The sequence below is a fragment of the Octopus sinensis genome, linkage group LG16 (genome assembly GCF_006345805.1).
Source record: "Octopus sinensis linkage group LG16, ASM634580v1, whole genome shotgun sequence".
Lineage (NCBI taxonomy): Eukaryota > Metazoa > Mollusca > Cephalopoda > Octopoda > Octopodidae > Octopus > Octopus sinensis.
In genome coordinates, this window is record NC_043012.1 from 7,966,707 (window position 1) to 7,977,588 (window position 10,882).

Consider the following 10,882-nt stretch of genomic DNA (forward strand, 5'->3'; position numbering starts at 1 on the left):
ATTTTTTTTAAATGCCTTGTTGTATTTAGTGCTGTTCTTTTATGGGTCTGAATCCCGCTGGGTATCGATTTTACTTTGCACCCTTCTGGAATTGATAAAATACCTGTCATTTACTGGGGCTGAGTCAATCAATTGTATCCATCCCTCCAAACTTGTGGCCTTCTGCCAATGTTAGAACAATCTTAATTGTTGTTGTTGTTGTTATTATTATTATTATTATTATTATTATTATTATTATTAAGGTGGCGAGCTGGTAGAATCGTTAGCACGCTGGGCAAAATGCTTAGCAGTATTTCGTCTGGCCTTACGTTCTGAGTTCAAATTCTACTGAGGTCGACTTTGCCTTTCATACTTTCGGGGGTTGATAATTTAAGTACCAGCTGTGTACTGGAGTTGATCTAATCGACTGCCACCCACTTCCCCCCAAAATTTCAGGCTTGTGCCTATAGCAGAAAGGATTATAATTATTTATTAAGGTGTCGAGCTGACAGAATCGTTAGCGTGCTGGATGAAATGCTTAGCAGTATTCCACCTGTCACTACGTTCTGAGTTCAAATTCTGCTGAGGTTGACCTTGCCTTTTATCCTTTCGGGGTTGATAAATTAAGTACCAGTGAAACACTGGGGTCAGTGTAATTGATTAGTCTCCTCCCAACAAATTTGAGGCCTTGTGCCTCCAGTAGAAAGAATTATTATTATTATTGAGTTCAAATTCCACCAAGGTCAACTTTGCTATTCATCCATTCAGGGTCAATAAAATAAGATCTCTCTTGCCCAAAATTTCAGGCCTTGTGCCCCTATAGTAGATTATCATTAAGGCAGTGTGCTGGCAGAATTGTTATTACGCTGGACAAAATTCTTAATAATATTTTGCCTGTCCTTACGTTCTGAGTTCAAATTCCTCTAAGGTTGACATTACTTTTCATTCTTTTCATTCTTTTGAGGTCAGTTAAATAAGTACTAGTTAAGCACTGGGAGGGCCAATGTAATTGACTTGCTCTCTCCTTCCCTTAAAATTCCAGGTCTTCTGTTTATAGTAAAGGTTATTATTCTTTAAGGCAGTAGCTGGCAGAATTGTTAGCATGCCAGGCACAACGCTTAGTGGCGCTTCATCCATCATAACATTCTGAGTTCAAATTCTGCCGAGGTCGACTTTGCCTTTCATCCTTTCGGAGTCAATAAAATTAGTACCAGTTACGCACTGGGGTCAATGTAATTGACTTAATCCCTTCCTTCAAATTTGAGGTCTTGTGCTTCCAGTGGAAAGGGTTATTATTTATTGTTATTAAGGCAGCAAGCTGGCAGAATCATTAGCACGTTGGTCAGAATGCTTAGCGGTATTTCGCCCGTTGCTACATTCTGAGTTCAAATTCCGCCGAGATCAACTTTGCCTCGCATCCTTTCGGGGTTGATAAATTAAGTACCAGTTACGCACTGGGGTCGATGTAATTGACTCAATTTCCTCCCCCAAGCTGCCCTTGTGGCAAAAATTTGAAATCATCATCATCATTATTTAGGTGGTGAGCTGGCAGAATCGTTAGCGTGCTGGACGAAATGCTTAATGGTATTTTGCTCATTGCTACATTTTGAGTTCAAATTCCGCCAAGATCAACTTTGCCCCTCATCCTTTCGGGGTCGATAAAATAAGTACCAGTTACGCACTGGGGTCGATGTAATTGACTATCCCCATCCTTGAGATTTCAGGCCTTGTGCCTATAGTAGAAAATATTATTAAGGTGGCAGAATGCTTAGCTGCACTTTTTCTGACTCATTACATTCCGAGTTCAAATCCTGGCGAGGTCAACTTTACCTTTCATCCTTACAAAATAGAGTACAACTGAAGTACTGGGATCAATACAATCAACTAACCCCCTTTGCCCTAAAATTTCTGGCTTTGTACCTTAAGTAGAAAGAATTCGTTGACATTGTGTCAGAATTTGAAACCATCTTATAATAATTCTGCTTTGTTCCTCTATTACTTAACCTGTCTGTAATTCTTCGACGTGATTAGTTGAAGGGGAGAGAGGAGGGGGGATTGAGGGGTGGTGATGAGTAAAATGTGTAATTCCTTTTTTTTTTTTAACTAAGTTTCTCTCCTCTATTACTTAACCCATCTGTAACGCTTTGCCTCTCATTCCTTACTGGGCATTTATAAGTACTAGGGGCAGTTTAACCAATCAACTCCCCTCCCCCCCTTTTTTTTTTCTACCTGTGCCTATGTTAGAAAAAAATTATAGTTATTTCCATCAGGCTGGTGGAGCAACAGACAAAATACCTTGTGGTATTTAGTTGTGTGTTGATGTTGTGAGTTCAAATCCTGGCAAAGTCAAATTAGCTTTAAATTTAATTTTCTAGCTTAAGGAAGTAAATTACCAGTTATGTAATGGGGGAATGATTTCATAAATTTGACCCAATTATTCTTTTTTTTTTTTTTTTCTTTTAAGGCGCACATGGTTCTAGGTTCAATCCCACTGTATGGCACTTTGGGCGAGTGTCATCTACTATAGTTTCATGTTGACCACAGTCTTGATTAGATCTGATAGATGGAAACTGAAAGAAGCCCATTGTATGTATATATGTATATATATATATATATATGTGTGTGTGTCTGTGTTTGTCCCCCACCATTGCTTGATAACCGGTGTTGGTGTGTTTACATCCCAGTAGCTTAGCGGTTCAGTGTAAGAGACCAATAGAATAAGTACTAGCTTAAAAAAGTATTAGGGTTGATTTGTTTGACTAAAAAGTCTTCGGAGTAGTGCTTCAGCATGGCTGCAGTAATGACTGAAACAGATAAAACAAATATAAAAAAAACAAAAAAAAACAAAGTACAGCTTTGTATCTAAGTAATCCTTATTTTTATTAACAGTAATATATTGAGGGCTGAATACAATTGATTCCACTTGCTCCTTTCTACAACATTCGTAATCTCACAAATACCAGAAATTTTTTTTTTTTTTTTAATAGGAAAGCATTGGACTAGCAGAATCATTAGGATATCAAAACAAAATACCTTGTAGTATTTATTCCGGCTCTTAAGATTCTGAGTTCAAATCCCACCAAGGTTGACATTGCTTTTTCATCCCTCCACGATTGATAAAATAAAGCACCAGTTGTGTACTGGGGATGATGTAGTCAACCTATCCCTTCCTCTATCAAATTTGGGGCCTTGTGCCTATGTAAAATAACCTTTATTGTTCAGAGGGTGTGGTAGACAGCGTATTGTTGGAGCAATAGATAAAATATCTTGTGTGGGGTGTTTTTTTATGACGCTTCTTGTTCTGAGTTCAATTTTGCCTTTCGTCCTTCCGAGATCAATAGGATAACCAGTCAAGCACTGGGAGTTAAATTAATCGACTGCGCTGTCCTCGGATATTTCTGGCCTTGTGCAGAGCAAGAAAGAAAATGCCTTCTGCTATATACTTATATATCTTTATGTTCTAAATTAAAATCCTATCGCAGGTGACCTGACCTGACCTTGCCTTTCATCCTTCTAGGGTTGATGAAATATAGTTAGCCCAGTCGAACCCAAGGGCGGGGATTGGGGACTTGTACGAAACGACCACATTGCTCGCCCACCCACCCCAAATATGAGGCCTCGCACCAACATTAGAGATTTATGTTACTATTTTTGCTTTCTTTCTTTGCCCTTTTAAAAAGGAAAGAGACAATCTCAATAAGTTGTATTTTCAAGTGTCTGTCTGTCTGTCCATCTATCTGTGTGGCTCATCAAGCCGCAAAAATAAATTAAAAAGAAAATTTAAACACAAACCTACAACAAAAATATCCAATTTTATTTATCATCATCATTGCTATGCCATGGAATAAGGGAATATTTTAATGGTTTCTTTTTTTTTTCCTTTCCTCTTCCTTCTTTGTCTCATGTAAAACTTTGGAATAAACAATTAAAATATCAAAGCTTAATGAGTTTATTTGTTTATTTATGTAAAATTTTGGTAGGAAAAATTAACAATGATTGCAGATTTTCAACAGGCCAATCATGATTCCCTGTATTTCTAAAGCAAAAATAAGGGAGTGTTTGTAACTTGGTACAAAACAAATATTACAAAGAGGTCATTGCCTGTACCGCCTGACTGGCCCCCGTGCCGGTGGCATGTAAAAAATACCCACTACACTCTTGGAGTGGTTGGCGTTAGGAAGGGCATCCAGCTGTAGAAACTCTGCCAGATCAAGACTGGAGCCTGGTGCCAGCCCTCAGTCAAAACCGTCCAACCCATGCTAGCATGGAAAACGGACGTTAAATGATGATGATGATGACTTCATTAAAAAAAAACAGGTTTTGTTTCTACTTTACCAATTTTCTTGCTGATACACACACGTACAATACATACATTACATATTATGACTGCATGTGTGTGTATATATAATGTACAATTCCATTATTGGTAGGATCAACAAACAAAAATACTCCCTCCAGTGAGAGAGATATATATACCATTTAATTTTGAACTACTATTAGTTATATTGTGGAAGGCGCGTGGCTCAGTGGTTAGAGCGTCGAGCTTACGATCGTGAGGCTGTGAGCTCGAATCCCGGACCGGGCTGCGTGTTGTGTTCTTGAGCAAGACACTTCATTTCACGTTGCTCCAGTTCACTCAGCTGTAGAAATGAGTTGTGACATCACAGGTGTCAAGCTGTATCGGCCCTTGCCTTTCCCTTGGACAACATCGGTGACATGGAGAGGGGAGGCCGGTATGCATGGGCGACTGCTGGTCTTCTATAAAAAAAAAAAAAACAACCTTGCCCAGACTTGTGCCTCAGATGGTAACTATCTAGGTGCAAACCCATGGTCAGTGTCTGACCGAAGGGGGTCACCACCACCACATTAGTTACATTGCACAAAAATCAGTCAAACTTGTGTGGCGTACTGGGTGTTTCCAAGCAGAGGCTATAAGACTGTTTAAATTTAAATACAGCATCTTCTCAGGTCAAAGATTTGAGCAAAGTCAACTCCAACTCTGGGACCAACTTCATGCAAGCATGAAGGCACACTGGCAAAATGCTGTTCCTCTAAATGGAAACCTTACTTGTCATTGTGGATTTGTGGCACAAAGCAAAGCAGGCCTTGCTGTCCACCCAAGAAAGCACACAGTAAATGATCCACAAGCACTCAAGCAAACTGAGTCCTCAACTTGTTACCTTTGCCAAAAGATTTGCAAGGCACCAGCAGGTCTTGAGATATTTGTGTCCATAAAACATGATTGATGCTTTATTTTACAGAAATTTCATTTGTCGTTCACGACAAGGGAATCCATCATCACACTCACACGCATATATATATAGGGTGGAGGCACAATGGCCCAGTGGCTAGGGCAGCGGATTTGCGGTTTTGATTCCCAGACTGGGCATTGTGAGTGTTTATTGAGTGAAAACACCTAAAGCACCATGAGGCTCCGGCAGGGGTTGGTGGCGATCCCTGCTGTACTCTTTCGCCACAACTTTCTTCTGTTGACCTGCTCGCTTAGCCAGCGGGATGGCGTCATTTGAAGGCTAAAACAATGTGAAGCGCATTGTGACCAGTGATGTGTAGCAACATCTGATAGCATGGTCAGTTACGGTGACAGTGATGTATATAGGAGGTTATGAGAGGCAATGGTGTCAGGTAATGCTGAATAAGTGCCATAGACAGACAATAGTTAACAGGTTCGGTGATTATGTGAATAAGGGGTTCAATGTTGGTCATATGTCAGCGTGTGTATATAATTTTTTTTCCATAATGAGATAAAAAACCAAGATTGTAGAACATTTATAGATAGATCTTACAGCTGTTTCCAGGATATAATAAATATCCTGGAAACAGGATACCTTCTATCTATAAATGTTCTAAAATCTACACAGCCTTGGTTTTTTATCTCATTACAGAAAAAAAAACATATATATATATATATATATATACCTATTTTCTCATGAATATCTTTTATCATTTACTTGTTGCAGTCATTAGACTGCGACCATACTGGAGCACCATCTCGGAGAATTTTTAGCTGAACAAATCAATCCCATTAGTTAGCACTTTTTAAAGTCTGGTACTTATTCTATTGGTGTTTTTTGCTGAACTGCTAAGTTACAGGGAAGTAAAAATTGTATCAGGACAATTACCCCTCCCCCATAAGACAATTACCCTCTTTCTAATATATTAAGAAGTCTTAAATGATCATGTGTTGTCCTTGGGGTTGGGGGTAAATGTCCTAAACCCTTAAAACACCAACACTAGTTGTCAAGCAGTGGTGGAGGACTAACAGACATTCATGCACAGATATACATATATACAATGGGCTTTTGGGGGTTTCTGTCTCCCTAATCCACAGTCAAGGCTTTGGTTGGCCCAAGTCTACATTTGAAGGCACTTGTCCAAGATGCCATGCAGTTGAAAAGCAAATTGCTGAAGTTCTTTATGTTGGATTTCCTGTTTCATCTCTCGGTATTTATTCTGACTTCTTGCATTTTGAGATCAAATCCAAGCAAATTTGACTTTGCCTTTCATCCTCTTGAGGATTGATTGCCAACCACAGTCTGACAGATTGGTGGAACAATGAGTGTGGAGACTAGAAACCTTGTGGGGTTTGTTCCATCTCCCCATATTTTGAGTCAGATTTTGTGTAAGCGCAGTAAAAACGGTTTTGTTGACCAGCAAGTCCATCACGGTGAGTGAGACAAATTCTTGAAGCAACGGCCAGCACCGAAAAGATGGAGCTGAGTAGAGACAAAAGAGGGAGAGAGTGTGGGGAGGGGGTTCTTTAGTTGGACAGACATACCATAGGGAACGAATGGAAATTTAGTACATCATTATCATTTACTTTCAGCTTATCATGTTGGCATGGGTTGGACAGTTTGACATGTCAAAACAGACAATTGGAGCCTGGTGCAGCTCCTGACAAACTCTCCAACCCATGCCAGCATGGAAAACAGGCGTTAAATGACGATGATGATGATGGTGGTTTGTTAGTAGTTTAAGCAAAAATATTGATTCTATTGATTTCTTATCTTTTATTTGTTTCAGTTATTAGACTGTGGCCATGCTGGGGCATTGCCTTGAAGAAATTTTACTTGAAGGAATCGTCCCCAATACTTATTTTAAGTCTGATACTTATTCTACTGGTCTCTTTTGCTGAACTGCTATGTTATAGGAACATAAACACACAGACACCAATTGTCAAGCAGTGGTGGGAAAGAAACACAGACATACACACATAAAAAAAGGGCTTCTTTCAGTTTCCGTCCACAAAATTTGTAAAATTATGTTTCATCTGATGATTATAGTTTTTTTGTAATGGAGTAAGGTTCTCATTCTTCTACTAAAAAATGTGTAAGAAACAGCTGTAATGAGCTGACAATTATCCATCATCTGTTATTATTTATTTCATCATCATCATCGTTTAACGTCCACTTTCCATGCTAGCATTGGTTGGATGATTTCACTGAAGACTGGTGAACCAGATGGCTGCACCAGGCTCCAATCTGATCTGACAGAAGGGCATACAGCTGGATGCTCTTCCTAATGCACATAAAAAGCAGCATTCAAGCGTGGTCGATGCCAGTACCGCCTGACTGGCCCTCATGCTGGTGGCATATGAAAAGCACCCACTACACTCTCGGAGTGTTTGGTATTAGGAAGGGGATCCAGCTGTAGAAACATTGCCAGATCAGATTGGAGCCTGGTACAGCCTTCTGGCTTGCTAGTCCTCGTTCAAACCGTCCAACCCATGCCAGCATGGAAAGCAAATGTTAAGCAACGGTGGTGATGATGGATATAGATATATATGTATGTGAATTATTTCTTTTTGTGGGGGAACAATGCAACAAAAGCAGCCTTTGAATTTTTTATACAAAGTGTATTCTTACTCAATATCTGCATCTAATTTACAGCTTAATCTGCTTCAAGTTTCAATGTTCCAAAGTAGAATTATTTCATGTTCTCCCAAGGCTTCTAAGTTCTTATAATGTCAACACAGACACAAATACAATTGCACTTACAAGGCATTGGTTAACGCAGGCCTATTAGAGAAGATACTTGCTCAACATGCAGCATGATGTGGTGGTGGGGACACCCCAAATAATGTGGTTGTCAAGCAAACATCTAAACTGCACAGCCATTCCTGGGAATAACAAAATTATGACTGATATGTTTTTCAAGACTCACAAAAGCCTTGAAATATGGGGTTTCCAGAGTCTAAATATTTTAAATATTAAGGCACAGGAGTGGCTGTGTGGTAAGTAGCTTGCTTATCAACCACATGGTTGCGGGTTCAGTCCCACTGCGTGGCACCTTGGGCAAGTGTCTTCTACTATAGCCCCGGGCCGACCAATGCCTTGTGAGTGGATTTGGTAGGCGGAAACTGAAAGAAGCCTGTCGTATATATGTATATATATGTATATGTGTATGTGTGTGTCTGTGTTTGTCCCCCTAGCATTGCATGACAACCGATGCTGGTGTTTTTACGTCCCCGTCATTTAGCGGTTCGGCAAAAGTGACCGATAGAATAAGTACTGGGCTTACAAAGAATAAGCCCCGGGGTCGATTTGCTCGACTAAAGGTGGTGCTCCAGCATGGCCGCAGTCAAATGACTGAAACAAGTAAAAGAGTAAAAGAGTTCCCCTCATATCAAGATACCCTTTGCAGTATGAAGAGGTACATCGCTTGAAAACCACTTTCCTACTGTTTTACAAAAATGGGGTGTCATATGGGATAATGTGGTACTACATATACAGTGAAGGGGCGTGGCTTAGTGGCTAGAGGTATTCAGCTCACGACTGTTAGGTTGTGAGTTCAGTTCCTGGTGATGCATTGCAAGACATTTTATTTCACGTTGCTCCAATCCACTCAAATGGCAAAAATGAGTAACACCTGTAATTCAAAAGACCAACCTTAACACATTCTGTATCGTGTTAAAATCTCCCTGAGAACTATGTTAAGGGACTGCATGTCTGTGGAGCACTCATCCATTTGCATGTTAATTTCATGAGTAGACAGTTCTGTTGGTTGGATCAACTGGAAACCTCGTCATTGTAACTGACAGACTGCTAGTTACCTATATAGTGTTTAACTAGGAGACAGGATGGTCACATGTGGAAAACCTTTAATCGTAAGTCAGCCCAATCATGGTTCACTTGGAGGTTAAACAACTGTCTCCAATCCTGTTAGTTTGGGAAAAGAAGTGCTGTGATGCTATGATGTTGCAAAACCCTTGGTCAATAATGATCAAACATACCTCTGTTCAATGATGTTCCAGATAAGACCATTCTTTGGTCTTCTGACAAGTGTAATTCGAATGAGATGTGACTGCTATTTCTAGCAAGCCATCAACCACAAAACGTTTCTACTGCTGTCCCCAGTTTTTTTTTTTTTTTTAAATTTTATATTTTTATTTAGTCATAAATAAGGTGAAATCACATGGCCTAGTGGTTAGCATGTTCCTTTCACAATTGTGGAAACAGTTTCGATTTCCAGACTAGGTGGTGTATTTTGTTCTTGAGAAAATACTTCCTTCTATGCTGCTCCAGTCCACTCAGAAGTAAAGGAGTTCCAGGAAGATCTGGTGAGTTAATCCCTGTGATGGACTACCATCCTATCCAAGGGGAATGTGATCTTTGTCATTTATACACCATGGAAGCCAAGTAACTGACTGCATGAGTCCTAGGACTTGAAACAGTATTTAATTACATAAATTAGGACAGCAGCACATAGTTGTGGCTGACGATATAACTATGAAACTAAAAGTGGAACCCACTTGTCAGTCAGGCAGACTGAGCCAGGCACAATAAAACAGCAAGTTGAGATGTTTAGTTCTTCACTCCTGCTCCAGAGCATCGGCTGCGGGGTCATTCCGAAAAGCTCTACCTGCGACGATTTCATCTCAATCGAAGGAGAGGAGCTTTCTCCGTCTGGGTTGCGGATCCGTGGAACAAGCTGCCAGACGAGATGGTGAAGATGCCGACGACCGCTTTGTTCAAAGTCTCCCTTGACCTCAAGTGGCCTGAGCTCTTTACATGAACACCACCCTGTACTTAACTCCATGTCCCCTTACATAGCCTTGCTTTTTGCTTTTGAGCCAAAAAATTAACTAACTAACTAACTAACTTAACTAGGCGCAGGAGTGGCTGTGTGGTAAGTAGCTTGCTAACCAACCACATGGTTGCGGGTTCAGTCCCACTGCATGGCATCTTGGGCAAGTGTCTTCTGCTATAGCCCCGGGCCGACCAATGCCTTGTGAGTGGATTTGGTAGACGGAAACTGAAAGAAGCCTGTCGTATATATGTATATATATATATATATATATGCGTGTGTGTATATGTTTGTGTGTCTGTGTTTGTCCCCTTAGCATTGCTTGACAACTGATGCTGGTGTGTTTACGTCCCCGTCACTTAGCGGTTCGGCAAAAGAGACCGATAGAATAAGTACTGGGCTTACAAAGAATAAGTCCCGGGGTCGATTTGCTCGACTAAAGGCGGTGCTCCAGCATGGCCGCAGTCAAATGACTGAAACAAGTAAAAGAGTAACTAACTAACTTAACTAACATAACAGAGTGGGTGTTAGCAATGAGGTTTTTTGAAATCTTTCATGCAACAGTCAACAGCCCTGCTGCTCATGCCTGCAGTGGTCCTACAGTTCATGCTCACTTACTCAAGACACCAAAGATGCAGGTTTTAGGAAAGAAAGGAAAAAAGAAAAACAACAGGTTGAAAAAAAAACAAAACACAAACAAAAATAAACTGGAAGAATAAAAGCAAATTTCATTTTTTGTTTGTTGTTTTTTTTTAACTAAAACATGTATACATTGATGGGATGTCAAGGTGAAGTTCTTTAAGAAATGGTAAAGTTTGATTTGGTTTATTCACAAAAGAAAAAAAAAAAACAGTAGGCA